At 37.3% G+C, this 15568-nt stretch overlaps 1 protein-coding gene across 3 annotated transcripts in view; it reads left to right on the top strand.

The window, feature by feature from the left end:
- The window catches only part of stan (Protocadherin-like wing polarity protein stan), a 219639-nt gene that overhangs the window by 142470 nt on the left and 61601 nt on the right, over positions 1–15568 (top strand). The window lies entirely within an intron of this gene.

Here is a 15568-nt window from a genome sequence, read left to right as displayed (position 1 = left end):
GGGAATTACAAGTTTATTTTTATTTCTAGTATTTATATTATGACAGTCACTTTTTTTTTTAAATTTATTTATGTTTTTATGTACATACAGTAAATTTTCAAAAATATATTGATTATGCACTGTCATAATTTTAACTTCCCTAAATTTAGTTCTCAGCGACTCTCGTGGCCCCATACTGTATATGGCTCGAACAGCCCTTTTCTGCAGCACAAAAATAGAATTAATATCAGCAGCATTACCCCATAATAATATACCATATGACATAATGCTGTGAAAGTAACTAAAATATACTAGTCTCGCAGTTTCTATGTCTGTCAACTGGCGAATCTTTTTTACCGCATATGCGGCAGAACTAAGTCTGTTCGATAAGTTATTTATATGAGAGCCCCATTGAAGTTTTGCATCTAACGTTATTCCAAGAAAAATAGCGGTATCCACTAAATCTAATTCCTCATTATTAAGTTGCACAGTGGTTTTCACCTGCTTAACATTTGGTAAAGTGAATTTAATACACTTTGTCTTTTTCCCGTTGAGAAGCAGGTTATTAGCTTCGAACCACTGTACTAACTTGGTGAGAGAATTGTTTACTTCATCAAAAGTTGTTAAGTATCGATTGATTTTAAATAAAAGTGATGTATCATCAGCAAAAAAGACTATCCCGTAATTGTCCTTAGCGAGGTAAGGAAGGTCATTGATGTAAATAAGGAACAGAAAAGGTCCTAAGATGGAACCTTGTGGCACCCCCATTTTTACAACGGATCCGGGAGATCGCTTTCCATTCACGTCTACCCTTTGTATTCTATCATTTAGGTAAGAACTCATCAATTCCAATGCTGCACCCCTAATTCCATAATGGTGCAATTTCGCGACCAATGTTTCATGATCAACGCAGTCGAAAGCCTTGGATAAATCACATAAAACGCCAAGCGCATCACGTGATTCCTCCCAGGCTTCAAATATATTTAGTATTAACTCAACACCAGCATCGGTTGTTGAGCGACCCCGTGTAAAACCAAACTGTTTGGTGTGAAATAAATCATTAATGTTGAAAAAATTAAGCAGTTGAGTTAAAATTATTTTTTCGAAGATTTTACTAAAAGTGGGTAGTACAGATATCGGTCTGAAGTTAGTGGGGTCACTAGTACTACCTGATTTAAATAATGGAATTATTTTACTATGTTTCATTAAGTCTGGAAACTCACCACAGTCAACACAAGTATTGAATATTAATGCTAACTCGGGTGCAACAATATCAATTAATGATTTCACAACGTTAACGGAAATGCCCCACAGATCATTTGTTTTCTTATTATTAATTAATTTAAAAGCTTTGATAACGTCAGAGCAACTAACGTGACTGAATTCAAACATTTTATTACATTCAGGCACGTTATCCTCCAATAGTGAGAGAGCGGCGGCTGCTGAAGAGTTCAATGATTTTGTAGTAGAAACAGGAATATCTGTAAAGAAGGTCTCGAAAACGGTTGCAACCTCGGGGTCTGACGTAATCAACTTGTCATGATATTTTAGTTCAAAATTACAAGTTTTATGTGTCACTCTTCCTGTTTCTTCGTTAACTATTTTCCAGGTAGTTTTTACTACATTGGAGCTGTTTTTAATTTTTGCCTGGATATATTTTGACTTGGCTGCAATGCAATCTCTCTTAAACTTTTTGGAAAACAGTTGACCGTGCTGCTTGAATTCGTCACCAGTATCATATTGTCGCTCCGCATACAATTCATATAGTTTTTGTCTACTTTTATGTAGTTCTACTGTTGCCCATTCACTAAAAACTTTTGCATCAGTAGTCAAGACCGATTTACTGGTGAATATTGAGTTAAATATAGTATTGAATATATTAAAAAATGTATTATACATTTCATCAGGACTAAACCCATTTGACAAAAATGGAAGGTGTTTTATAAGGCTTAGTCTCATAAATATACCAAGCAGGTATATTAGGTCAAGTATCCACTAGAAATAAATCTTGTCTCGCCTAACTAAACAGTTAGCTCTGGCGAGTCGTTTGCTATGTACACACTCGTGTTACTTTCCAATCATTTTCCAACGGAAAAACGCGTAAATTGACATGACAATAAAAAAAACCCTTGAAAAAGGACCCCGTATGGGTTCGAAACTAGTCGGGCTAACGTCGACTAAACACGTGAGTACAGCCGGGGCAGATATTATTTAGAATGACAATAAAAGCTGACTTCTTCACTTTAATAAATGCTTAGAAAAATAAAAGCCGCTCATATATATTTATATACTAGATGATGCCCGCAACTTCGTCCGCGTGGAATTAGGTTTTGAAAATCCCGTGGGAACTCTTTGATTTTCCGGGATAAAAAGTAGCCTATGTCCTTCCCCGGTATGCAAGCTATCTCTATACCAAATTTCGTCAAAATCGGTTGAACGGACGAGCAGGGAAAGGCTAGCAGATAGACAGAAAGACAGACAGACAGACAGACACACTTTCGCATTTATAATAGTATGGAGTATGGATTGTTTACACAACAAAGGCGATGACTATATCAAAAGAAAGCTTTTGGCTTTGAGACGGCGAAAGTCCGCGAAAAACAAAGAAAATGATAAATCGACACTTTACGCCAGGCTTTACGCTAGGCTTTTTTTAAGGGGAAATTAACAAACAAAAACATATTTTTCTCTTTAATTAAGGCAACACAATTATTTTCCTCAATTTAATTTTTATTTTGTCATTATGAACAAAATATTTTTTACCGTAGAACGTGTATTTATTTGAGTAATTGCTAAAACCAAATACAGGTTGTTAGCATTTCAATTTTATTGTGGCTTATGTAGATTAATAAAAAAACCGGCCAAGTGCGAGTCAGACTCGCGCATTGAGGGTTCTGTACTACAATCGTATTTTATCGACATTTTGCACGATAAATTAAAAACTATTATGCCTAAAAAATAATAGAAATCTGTTTTATAATGTACAAGTAAAGCCCTTTCATATGATACCCCACTTGGTATAGTAATCTTACTTTGAAAGTTGAAAATAGCAATATTTGTTCATGAACACATTTTAATTTTTTTCTTGTGATGTAACCACAAATTCACGGTTTTTAGATTTTTTCCCCTCATGTCTGCTATAAGACCTACCATCCTGCCAAATTTCATGATTCTAGGTCTACGGGAAGAACCTTATAGGTTTCTTGACAGACAGACAGACAGACAGACAAAAAGTAAGGGTTCCGTTTTTCCTATACAGAAACATGAAACATAGAAACGCATAGAAATGACCGATGCTTAATGAAACAAAACAGTAGGTAAGTACACTATCGACCGACAGGGTCGCCGCCCTATGATTGCAGCTTGATGACTACCTTATGGGGAATTTTAAAAGACCATACTAAAGCATTGGATAGACAATGCGCGTCGGAAACTTGTCCAACGCGGCGAATCTCCTCTAAATTCCTCTTTATTGGGAACTGTAGATAACATTGCAACATTCGTAGGAGCTGCGTTGCTGTCATTGTCATCTTTACATCTATAGTCCGCGAGATGGCAATCGGGGTATGAGGCCCGGGGATGCCCCGCACACCTGCACGTCAACCGCGCTCGCCCGTACTGGGTTAGCGCGGGGGCTGTGCGGGTGTGCGGGGCGTTCCCTCCCCGATTGTCATCTCGACCGTCGCGTACTATACAATTCTGTAATCCGTGTAACATCATTCGGCTAGCATCTAATCGTCGATTTCGGAAAAGCTACATCAATCATTGCCATTGTTGTGATTGGCTGAATTTATGGTATTTTTGCTGCAATAATGCATTTTAACCAATAGCGAGAGAGTCTTAGCCAATTAGAGGCCGCGATTAGGGGTCTTAGCAAATAGAGCCACAAGTAAAAAGAACACTAGACGAAAGCTGATGAAAGTGAAAGACTGAGTAGATGTGTTTGCGCACAGGTACAGTATTTCCTACTGCGCAAGAAGCAAATTGAGCGACAAACCAATTGCGTGGAAGTGCAGACATCTCTACAAACTATCAACAAATCATCCCTCACTGCGCAAGTTCAAGGTCAAAGATTTGATTTCCTGATGTCAATTACTGTTCAGTCATCAGTAGGACGTCTTTCTCCTGAGGGTTTCCGTTGCGCCTTGTGTGTGTGCAAGTCTTTATTGGGAATTTTAAATCAGGCCATTACAAATAGCTTCCCAGTTCCCACTATATCGATTGTTAGTATTTAGGTTATGCGACAATCCGCGATCCCTAGGCTATTTGCGTCGATTGTTTCTTGAATAGATGATGAAGAGTTAATTTTAGTTTAAATGCGGTAAATCGCTCTGTTTATTTTTTAACGACACGACGATGGATCTACTTATCTATAAAATATTGAATAGATATTAATAGAATAAAAAAGCAAGTACTTAGGTACTAATTTAAGATCATTCTGCTTGATTTTTAAACAACACAATTGACAGGCTAATATTAGTTTTATGGCGATATATAAGTTATATTGGCATGTTTAAACCTCAAAGCAAGTTTATTTATTTATATAAACGAGCAAATACAGAATGACTATCAGAATCTGCCTAGACACCACGTGCTTATGGACCTCGTTAGCAAACATTGATAAGATAAATCATGACCGTTAATCAACTTACATCATACTACGTCGACGTAGTACCTATTGAGGTTTTATGCAAAAAGCTACCGCGAGTTCGATGGAGTTGCTATAAGCAACATCCTCCTCTGCCACAGAACCGGACCAGTAGGTCAAAACACATGTACGAGTATAAAAGTATAAGTTATTACATCAGTCATCGCCGAAAATCGTTATACGTCATAGTAAGTTCTAGGACGCAGGTTTTGTGCAAAAAGAGTTTCGAGTAGTAATAGAAAAGTTGTAATATTTTGTAACTTTCTACTCTAACAAAGTTCTGGACCAATTAGGTTAAAAACTACATTCTTTGTATCTTTAGCTTTGACATTCTACGCGTTTGTTTACCATAAAGAAATCAATAAGACCGCAAAAATAAATTTTCGCTTGTCATGTCCTTTTTACTGTGTGGCAAACAAAATCAGAGTGAGTATTTAAAAAAATAAGGCTGGAAAATATTTAAGAAAGAAAATCAAGGAATTACTTTGAAGGGTGCTTTTTCTCAGGCACAGATTTTCTGTCTCGTGTGGATTAATCTTCTCTTTGTATTGGGTCAAGGGGCTGAATAATAAATTTTCTCCAAAAATAGCACAAATGTTCATATCAAGCGAGAGCGATATGTCTACTCGTAGGTGAGTAGCTTAGCAGTTAGCAGAGTAGGTTGTATGCGATGCCTCACAATGAGTCATTGACCGGAACGCATTAAGGAAGGCTCTATCGTATCGTATCCTCGTAGACTAGCCTACGTTAGTGTTTGTTTAAGTGTCTAACCTATGTATGGGTAAACCGTTATGGTAGTGTTGTTGCAACAACATTTTTATCACCAATTAAATATCTTTTTTATTGAAGTTTTGTCGTTAAGATTACCGTTATTTGACTACCAAACGAGTTTGTGAGTATGACTTTTTATTTACCTATTGTATAGATTTTCAATGGATTGTCGAATAAATAAAATATTTGTACCGAAATACACATACGGCACACATGATCTGCCCACTAAAATCGGACTGGGCAGGTCATTTCCCGTATATCAGACGACTTATGCGCAAACTCTGCTTCGTTCTGGACTCCCCAGAATCATCAACGCCAGCGTGGTAGGCTGAGGCGACATTGGCGTGATGAATTGGATAAGTTTGCAGTTACGTGGCCTGAAGAGGTACGGAATAGAAAATGGTGGAAGGATCGGAGGGAGCCCTTTGCCCAGACGTGGGACAGTCAGGCTAATTTAGAATTAGAATTAGAAAATATAGTTACTAGTCTACTAGTAAGTAATAGGGATTTATTGCAAGTCTTAAAAAATATTTTTCTATACCTAGCGATAGAAGAAATTACTCTGTCTAGAAAAGAAAAGATAACCGAGATTACTCTGTCTAGTTGTCTACGTCAAGATATTTCACTATTCTTACGTTTTATTCAGTCCTGAATAAAACGTAATAAAAGTCTGAAGGTACCAAACCTTACACTGAACACGGACGCGTTCATTGGTTGCGCGTTGTAGGTTTCTTCAACAATTTTGCGTTTATGGACTGGAATAGAATAACAGGTACGTACAGATCGTTTCCCAGCTTTTAGACTTAATAGGTATTCGTATAAACGATGTCGCGCCATCGTAAAAGCCAGCAAATAAAGCCGTCAAAAGCCCGTAAAGCCGAACTGTCGGTAGCGATTAAAACGGTATCCTCGTTTAATGTTATAATTATTCGAATTTACATTGCCATCTAAACATTTTTTATTTGTCGCGCGTTTACATTAAAAAACCGGTTGAACAACAAAACAATTTTGATACTTTGGTATTTGCTTTGGCTTGTTTTTGAACAACAATTCCTAAATTAATTTGCATTAAAATCCAACTACAAGGTATTTTGCAACAGACTTGTGACTGTTTTTGTTACTTATATGCTACAAAATAGCAATCGACAGATAATTGCATTTTCAGTAAAAACATTTTGATAAAAATAATATGTGGCACAATCTCACATGGTTATTTATATTTACTCAAGTTCTCCAGCCATAAGACAGTAAGACATCGCGATTATTTATATAAAGTCTAATCTATAAATCGTTTATCATAGTCGTTATTTTATTTAAAATCAATAAACATATTACTTAGCTAGGTAGGTGTTTTATTTTAAATTTTTACAACTTTCTAGAAAGTTCGAAACGTAAGGTTATCTATTCGCCGCCAGTACGACGACGCGGCGTCATGGTGTCGTTTAGATTGTGAGATTGTGTTCGCCGATGATTGATACTAGTTGTGTTCCTAAAAATAAAAACCCTATCTTTTGTCCCGTGCATAAATGAATACGGTAGTTTTTGCAAAACAAAATGTGAAAGAATAGAATAATAGAATAGAAAGACTTTTTATGATGGGTTCCCAAGGAGTCACACCCAATCCTGTAGCAGTGTGACTTGGGAATTCTAATTGATAAAAAAGTTGCAACTCGTAACAGTGTGACTCGATGTGGAAAAAAACGATGAGTTCCCACTTCCCAACGAGTCACATAACATACGATTGGGTAATGATGATGATTCAATAAACTTTTACAAGTGCTTTTGAATTACCAAAATAATCTACCAACAAATAATTTCTTTATAGATAGGAGACAGCAAACTGCGAATATAATTTCTAATTTTAAGTTAGCGGGAAAGCCTCATTCGTATACGAAAGCAAATTCATTTCAACCCTTTCTGTACCAAAATCACGGCAGTATATCTGTATTATGGCAATACTTAACGCAATCTGTCACCGCACACGCACAAGTCAAAAAGCAATGCAGGCTTTTGCGGGGGGAGTTGGTATACACAATGTTCCCCTCTGAAAAACTACCGGACTACTGGGTCATAATATATCGAGTTGACCTAACAATGTGCGTGAATTGGTTAATTAATGATTGATCCTGTCTTTGACAGGTATTGTAGTCAGCCTTAGCGTTCGTTAAGTCATAGGCTAAATGACGTCATGACAAAATACAGACGCAACATGGTGAACCTCATAAACGAAAATAGTTATGAAAATAAAATGAAATTGTAACAAATATAATTATAGATTTCTTAGATGAATGCTGAAGCTTAGTATAAGTTTACGCATCTTTAAAAGGTCGATATAATATTTCGATTAACTATTGTAACACTATAATATCTGAATAAGATGTTACACTATGACCTAATATCACTTGTTTTAAGTTTTAACCTTCGATTTTGTCTAAATAACTACAGCCAGAGCTCAATGGAGAAACGTTGTAGAACAAAATATGATGGGACTGAATTAACGATTCACAATATTCAATCAACTTTAGGATTTATAGTGTGTCGATGTTCGAGAGTCATTATCAAATGCTCGTCAACGTTATCGAGATATTATGCTAGGTCGTATTTTTTTAATTTATAGACTAGCGCACTTTGCAATCAGACTTGCTCGCAAGTGATGATGCAGCCTAAGATAGAGCACGCTTGCCTAGAAGATGCCTATTCACCATTGACAGAATTTTAATATGGATATCATTATAATATAGGTATTAAAATTGGAGTTGAAACTTTTTCTGGAAGAGCATTCCATATCCTAGCAGTTCGAATTAGAAATGAGATGGCAAACCGCTTCGTATGTGTCCGTGGAATTTCGACTACGTACGGATGCAGAACTTGGGGATGCCTTCTAGTACGATAATAGAAAGGTGTAGGATGAACCAGCTCAAAAACTTCCAAGAGTACAAATGTTTTTCTCTAACAAACGCACAAACGAACGGGAATGCCATGTCTTCTGCGTGTTGCTTAACGATATGGCGAATGCGTGGCGACGCGATATTAGTTCAATTCGAGTCGGTTTAGATCGTTCGCGTAAGCCTGACGAATGGTATCCCAGAGATGGGAGAGGAAATTTAGAACTCGTTTGTCACGCAGCGTGATTTACTTGCTTATTTCCTACGTCGTGGGTAGGATTGATTTCGATTTGGTATAGGATTTGTATAGAGAATTGAGCACGTATATAGGAGAGAGAGATTTTCAAAAGGTTAAAAAGCCTCAGTGAGACGACGATTTTTTTGGTTCGATCTTTGAAAAAAAAACCAATCTAATGTAGCCTGTCTGTTTCTCGACTAAGCAAATGCCTCCGTCTCTCCAAAACTTTATATATTTTGTGCCTCGTGCCATATGTACCTACATGTTTATCAAATATGATATGCTAAAGTAATGGTTAAGAGTTAAGAGTATTCGGAGGATTGGGGCTTCGATCACGCACGCAATTATAACTTTTTGGAGTTATGTGCATTTTAAGCAATTAAATATCACTTGCTTTACCAGTGAAGGAAAACATCTTGAGGAAACCTGCATGCCTGAGAGTTTTTCATATAACATATACTAATGTTCTCATCAATGGTGTGTCAACTATGCCAATCCACTCGTAGCCAGCGTGGTGGACTACGGGTAAACACTTCTGATTCTGAAAGGAGTCCCGTTCTCCTTGTAATACCTTAAAAGCCGTAACTCATTGCTTTCTGGTACTCAAGATTAAGATGGTGATAATCACATAATACTGACATGCGTCAAAGACGTAGAGCATCGTAGCCGTAGAAAAAGAAAAATCTAACAATAAAAGTTTATTCACATTTTACTAAAATATTTATTTTATAGATGAGTACCTAATATACTTACCTAAGATTAAAACAAGATTCTAAAATCTGATTTTCGTATTGCCACAACATAAAAAGTTTTTAGCCACTCGTTTTTACATTATAGTGGATAATGATAGAAAATTGATACTTTCGAAATTCAAGTGTAAGAATGGTAATTATATAGCCGTAGGGCAGTTTAGGGCTTCGATATATCTTTGCTTGAACCAGAACCAGTGTAATTACGGTCACGGAAACGCAACATTTTAGTTTTTAGAGTTCCGTACCTCAAAAGGAAAAAAGGAACCCTTATAAGGGTGAAGTACCCTATAGGGTTCTTGACAGACAGACAGACAATAAAGTGATCCTATAAGCCTTATAAGAGTTCCTTTTTTCTTTAGAATCTTGAAATTTGGCAGGAAGGTAGGTCTTATAGCAGACATGAGGGGGAAAATCTGAAAACCGTGAATTTGTGGTTACATCACAAGAAAAAAATTAAAACGTGCTCATGAACAAATATTGCTATTTTCAACTTTCAAAGTAAGATTACTATAACAAGTGGGGTTCATATGAAAGGGCTTTACATGTACATTCTAAAACAGATTTTTATTTATTTTTAGACGTAACAGTTTTTATTTATCGTGCAAAATGCCGATATTCTTCTATTCCTATTTCTTGGTTTGGGATTGTTTATGTACGGCACTTGATTATAGATTAGAGATACCTCTACACACACAGTTCGTACAACCGATAGACGTTGGGGTCCCAAGGTGCTGGAATGGCGACCTCGCACCGGAAGACGCAGCGTTGGAAGACCCCCCACTAGGTGGACGGACGACATCAGACGAGTCGCAGGGAGCCGCTGGATCCAGGCGGCGCAAGACCGTGGCGTGTGGAAGTCCCTATAAGAGACCTATGTCCAGCAGTGGACGTCTATTGGTTGATGATGATGATGATCTTAATGGAAAATTTTTACCCAAGCCGAATGGTCTGGTGTATGTCTTGTACCATATTATCCTCAAAAACTAGGTACTGGGCTGATTTTGATTATATTTTTTGCTATTTTTAGTGCCTTAGTCCTACCGCGAGTTTGCTCTAATGAAACTTTTACATAAAAAAGTCTCCTTTTTGCTAATGTATCGAACTGCGATCGCATTGTCACATAATCACTTGTTGAAGAGAATTTGTTTCACACAAGCATTTCGCAGCATTTATTTGTAATCTGTCAAAAGAATTTACTTGATTTTCTGCAGTGTGAACTCAAAGTGAACAAAACAGGTTACGAGATTCTTCACATACGACGATCTGTCAAACATTTACATACTTAAACTTCGTCTTTATAAAGGTGGGTCTACGCTAGACGAACCGAGCACGAGCGAAGCACAAGCGGAGCCGTTCTCGGCTTCGTCGTTCGCGGCGTCAAGTGTGGACGTACAATGAACCTACAACGATTACTGTCCTTGATCACTGCGAGCGCGAAGCAAATCGCTTTGTGTTCGTCAAAAAACCGACAACAGGCGGAACGCAGCCGAGCACGAACGAAATGCTCGTTCGAGGCTTGTAAGTCGGTCCACACTAGACGAATTGTGTTCGGCTCGTGCTCGATTCGCCTAGCGTAGACCCACCTTAAGTTCCTGTTTCCTCTATGTAAATAACAATTAGGACCGATTCCATAACGCAAAGTTTTCATTGTAATCTTGTTTGAACGAGCTATAATTAATTCCTATCAACATTTCTGTTTATTTTGCAAGATACCTACTGTATTAACCGCATCATTAATTATTGTCAAATCCTCCATCTTTGTCTGTAGTAATTTCTTGTGAACTCCTGCTTTTATCAAAATGCTGCGTAGCGAAATTTCGCGTATAACAATATTTTAATATCAATCATGGTGTTAATTTATGTTAAGCGTAAGTTTTTACGTTTAAGTTTAACTAATATTTTTTTGTCGGACAAGCAAAGGCATCAAGCTCATACGGCCTCGTCGGTTTTCGTAATTTTATTTAATAATCATAACTGCATAATAAATGCGTATTCCTTTTTCAAAAAGATGTATAATGCTTTATATACAAAATCAATGGTGTTAACACAGATGTAGTTCAATATAAATTTCGGTAAGTATTCCAAATTTAAATCACATTCTCCCCCTAGAGGATGTATGAAATTCAGTACAATTTTCTTTCCCTGTTTTTAACAGATTAAAAATGACTATTGTTATGTTCGCTTTTTGTGGCATAGAATGTCACTTTTTTAAGCAAGTGGTGTAAAAAGACCATTTTTTCCGGATAAAAAGTAGCCTATGTCTCTCGGTCTTTATCTATAGCCATGCAAAAAATCACGTCAATCCATTGCACCGTTGCGACGTGATTGAAGGACAAACCAATTCACCAATTCATTCAATCGCATTTATAATAAGGGTACTGATATGGTGGTGCTCTTCCTAGTCGACACACTTATTATATACCTTTATCTGATATCTACTGAATAAATACATATCAGATGGGCGACTAAAGGCGGGAACGGCAATCGAATCGGCAATGCCGAACACGTTTAATAGATGGCGCCATTAGCGATATGGTGGCCATGCAGTTGAAAAACTGCCTCAGACTCAGACGTTTATGATCTCATTTGAACGATAGTCCTTTGTCTGAAAAATTTGACCGTTTTTAGGGATCCGTACCTCAAAAGGAAAAACGGAACTTTGAGCTTTCGTACCTACTAATTTTTGAAACTCTATAGGTTATTCTAATGGTCAATAGTATAAAGATTTAGGTAGGTACTTTTACTGCAAAAACAATAAAAATAAAATCAAAACTCAAATGATTGTCACCCTACTACACCCCAGTGACTCGTCCCTAGTGACTCACGAAGCGGGAAGATACTATCCAGAAACATTCATTTCGCGATCTTGTTTTTATCTTCTTCATTTCCAAAATTATATCTACGTACCTATATGTATCTATAGTCCGCGACAAGTCGAGATGGCAATCGAGGTATAAGGCGGGTGAACTCTTTGCCTTTACGGGATAAAAAGTTGCCTGTGTCATCTTCCGGGACGCAAGCTACCTTTACGCAGACAGATAGACAGACACACTTTCGCATATATATGATACTAGCTGATGCCCGCGACTTAGTACGCGTGGATTTAGGTTTTTAAAAATCCTGTGGGAACTCTTAAATTTTCCGGGATAAAAAGTAGCCTATGTCCTTCCCCGGATTGCAAGCAACCTCTGTATCAAATTTCGTCAAAATCGGTTGAACGGTTGAGCCGTGAAAAGCTAGCAGACAGACAGACAGACACACTTTCGCATTTATAATATTAGTATGGATTAGTATGGATAAGTATCTATTTATCTACATAAACACTATTTATTTCAGTGTCGTCAATAGATTTCCTCTTTTCAGAAAACTTTTTCCGAAATAGCACAAACATAAAAGACCTATGTCCACTGATAAAGGAAAACAGTTTGCGTATTATACTCCACACCCAGTAAATTCGGTAAAATAACCGGAAATTGCCAACGTGCACTTCCATTAATTGCCGCCATTAATCTTGGACCTTAGCCGATTTTCGCCGGGACTCATAGCTGAAGAGGTGGTCGAAATTTTGGCATATGAGGACGAGCTTCATTGTATGTCATAGTACCACCTACTGGAGTTTTAAAACTAATAATAATATATTAATAGGGTACATAGATTTAACAATTCCGGTTAAGAGCTGACTTTTATTAAAACAAATTGAAAATTTTAACAAATAAATTATTTAATTTTTATGTTCATTTGAGCACATACTATATACCATAAAATGGTGTGCCAGACAGACGAATCAATTTTTTTTAAATTAACATGTCGAAAACATAAAACTTTCGTTAAAAATTAAAATGTAGTAAGTATTTATAGTAGGTAGGTATGTCTGAAATATCTAAATACAATTTAAAATGTGTACAACTAATTAGTATTTTCAATTTTAAAGTAAGATAACTATACCGAGTAGATTATCATATTATATGAAAGGGCCAAGAAAGGGTTTTACCTGAACTTTCTAAAACAGATTTTTATTTATTTGTATACATATTGATTTTTGATTTATCGTGCAAAATGTTGAAAAATATACCCGAGTATGAAACCCTTAGCCTGTTTTTATAATTAAAACTTCTTCCACACGAGTTAAAAGGCGATTTTCAATACAACACTTTTTCACTAGTCGTCTCGGAGCGACGAGGGGTGAAGGTACGAAATTTGTGGTTGTCGGCGATTAGAATTGGAAATGCGTCATATTGTAATTTTCATATGTGCACTATTGTCTCCATCTTTTCTTCTCCATAAAGTTCCTAATGAATTAAACATTTCTACCACTAGCTCTCTAGCTATCGCAGGAAATCCCCGATCGTTTGTGAACAGCAATAATTGTGCGAAGTATTAGCACAGGTATCAGGGGATAAGGTTTTCGCTGGCGTTCAGATCGCGGATTAACTTTGCTTGTTTAAGCCGCTTCTTGCTTGCTTTCAAGAAGCTATTAACGTTTTATCTTTTGATATCAATTTTTGATATCAGGTTCGAGGAGTTGTTTCTGAAAGCATTTTACGATAAATGACCTCCAAAAATACAAGAGGTTACGTTTTTACGTCTTTTTTTGTGGCATTGTAGCTCCGAAATGGTTCACTAATGAATGACAAAAAACGTATGACAAATTATCAGTTCACCAAAAACTTTTGAAAAACTAATCAAATCACAAACGTCGTATACCGCAAACATATCATTTTACAAAAGATCATTTGACAAATATTCTATTCACAAATGTTTAACTTTCCAAATTTTTAAAAATTTATTATTTCACCAAATAATTTGTTTTTCAAATTCGCGATTTTACAAAATAATAGATGATAAATTTATTATTTGATAAAATAACTAATTAACAAAAAACATACAAAAAGTCTGTTTTGCATACATATGCAAACCCCTATGCAACGCATCAATAATATCATGGGGCTCCTTTTTTCTGGGTGCGAAAAAAAGAAATAACCCACGAAGGGGATGGCGGGGTCTCAGACCCCGCCATCCTCTTCTAACCTAACCGTTACGAGTCAGAGTGGCCCAAGTCCCGAGCTCGCTTCGCTTGCTCTTGATGGTGGGAGCGGGGGTGGATGAGAGAGACCCCCCACCATAGTGGTAGTCTCTTCTCGTCGACCGGTTCTGGGTGGTAAAAAAAGAAATAACCCACGAAGGGGATGGCGGGGTCTTACAGACCCCGCCATCCCCTTTTAACCTAACCGTTCCGAGTCGGAGTGCCCCAAGTCCCGAGCTCGCTTCGCTCGCTCTTGATGGTGGAAGCGGGGGGGATGAGAGAGACCCCCACCATAGTGGTGGTCTCTTCTCGTCGACCGGGGCCCGTCGACGGAGCCCCGCGAAGCGGGGCTCCTTTTTTCTGGGTGGTAAAAAAAGAAATAACCCACGAAGGGGATGGCGGGGTCTTACAGACCCCGCCATCCCCTTCTAACCTAACCGTTCCGAGTCGGAGTGCCCCAAGTCCCGAGCTCGCTTCGCTCGCTCTTGATGGTGGGAGCGGGGGGGATGAGAGAGACCCCCCCACCATAGTGGTGGTCTCTTCTCGTCGACCGGGGCCCATCGACGGAGCGGAGGAGGGGCTCCGTTTTTCTGGGTTGAAAGAGACCCCCCCATTATAGTAAGCGGTCTCTTCCGTCGGCCCGGTCGACACATAAAAGATTTGAGTGAATTCTTAAATTATTTATCAAACAGTTCATTTTATCAAACAATTCATTTTATCAAAAAAAAGTGCGATATGTTGTTTTACTAATTAACACGATTAAAGAAATCAATTGTTTCTCAAATGATATTTTATGAAATAACAATTTGTCTGGTAATTTGTTTTATCAAATGAATTATTTGTAGAAACATAAGTTTTATAACGATCATAAAACGATTCATAATTTTGCCAAAATTTGTTTGGGAAATGAAACTTTGTCATTTGTTTTTTGTCAATTGATCGGTCACCCTCCGAAATGAATAGATTGATTTTAATGCGACTCATTTTATTAAAAAGATGTTTTATCCAGAATTTTTCGGCTTTTTTTTGTAAAATCATAGAGTCTCGCCCAAGAGAGAAGTCCTAATATTGTCATTACCAGCTGAGTATTTGATAATAATCAGCGATAATAAGGTTAGAATGGAGTTACATCTTCATTTAGAATAACTAGACACAATAGAGAGTGTTTAGAGTGTTTAGTAGAATTCCTTGATGTCATAACCTCACAAATCACAATATGGCGAGGTGTGTTTGTGTGAACTCATTGATTTCCTCATAATTGCCAAACTACTC

Source organism: Maniola hyperantus, chromosome 5, assembly GCF_902806685.2.
Source record: "Maniola hyperantus chromosome 5, iAphHyp1.2, whole genome shotgun sequence".
NCBI classification, from domain to species: domain Eukaryota; kingdom Metazoa; phylum Arthropoda; class Insecta; order Lepidoptera; family Nymphalidae; genus Maniola; species Maniola hyperantus.
Note: the sequence above shows the minus strand (reverse complement) of the source record. Positions and strands in the feature narration are given on the sequence as shown.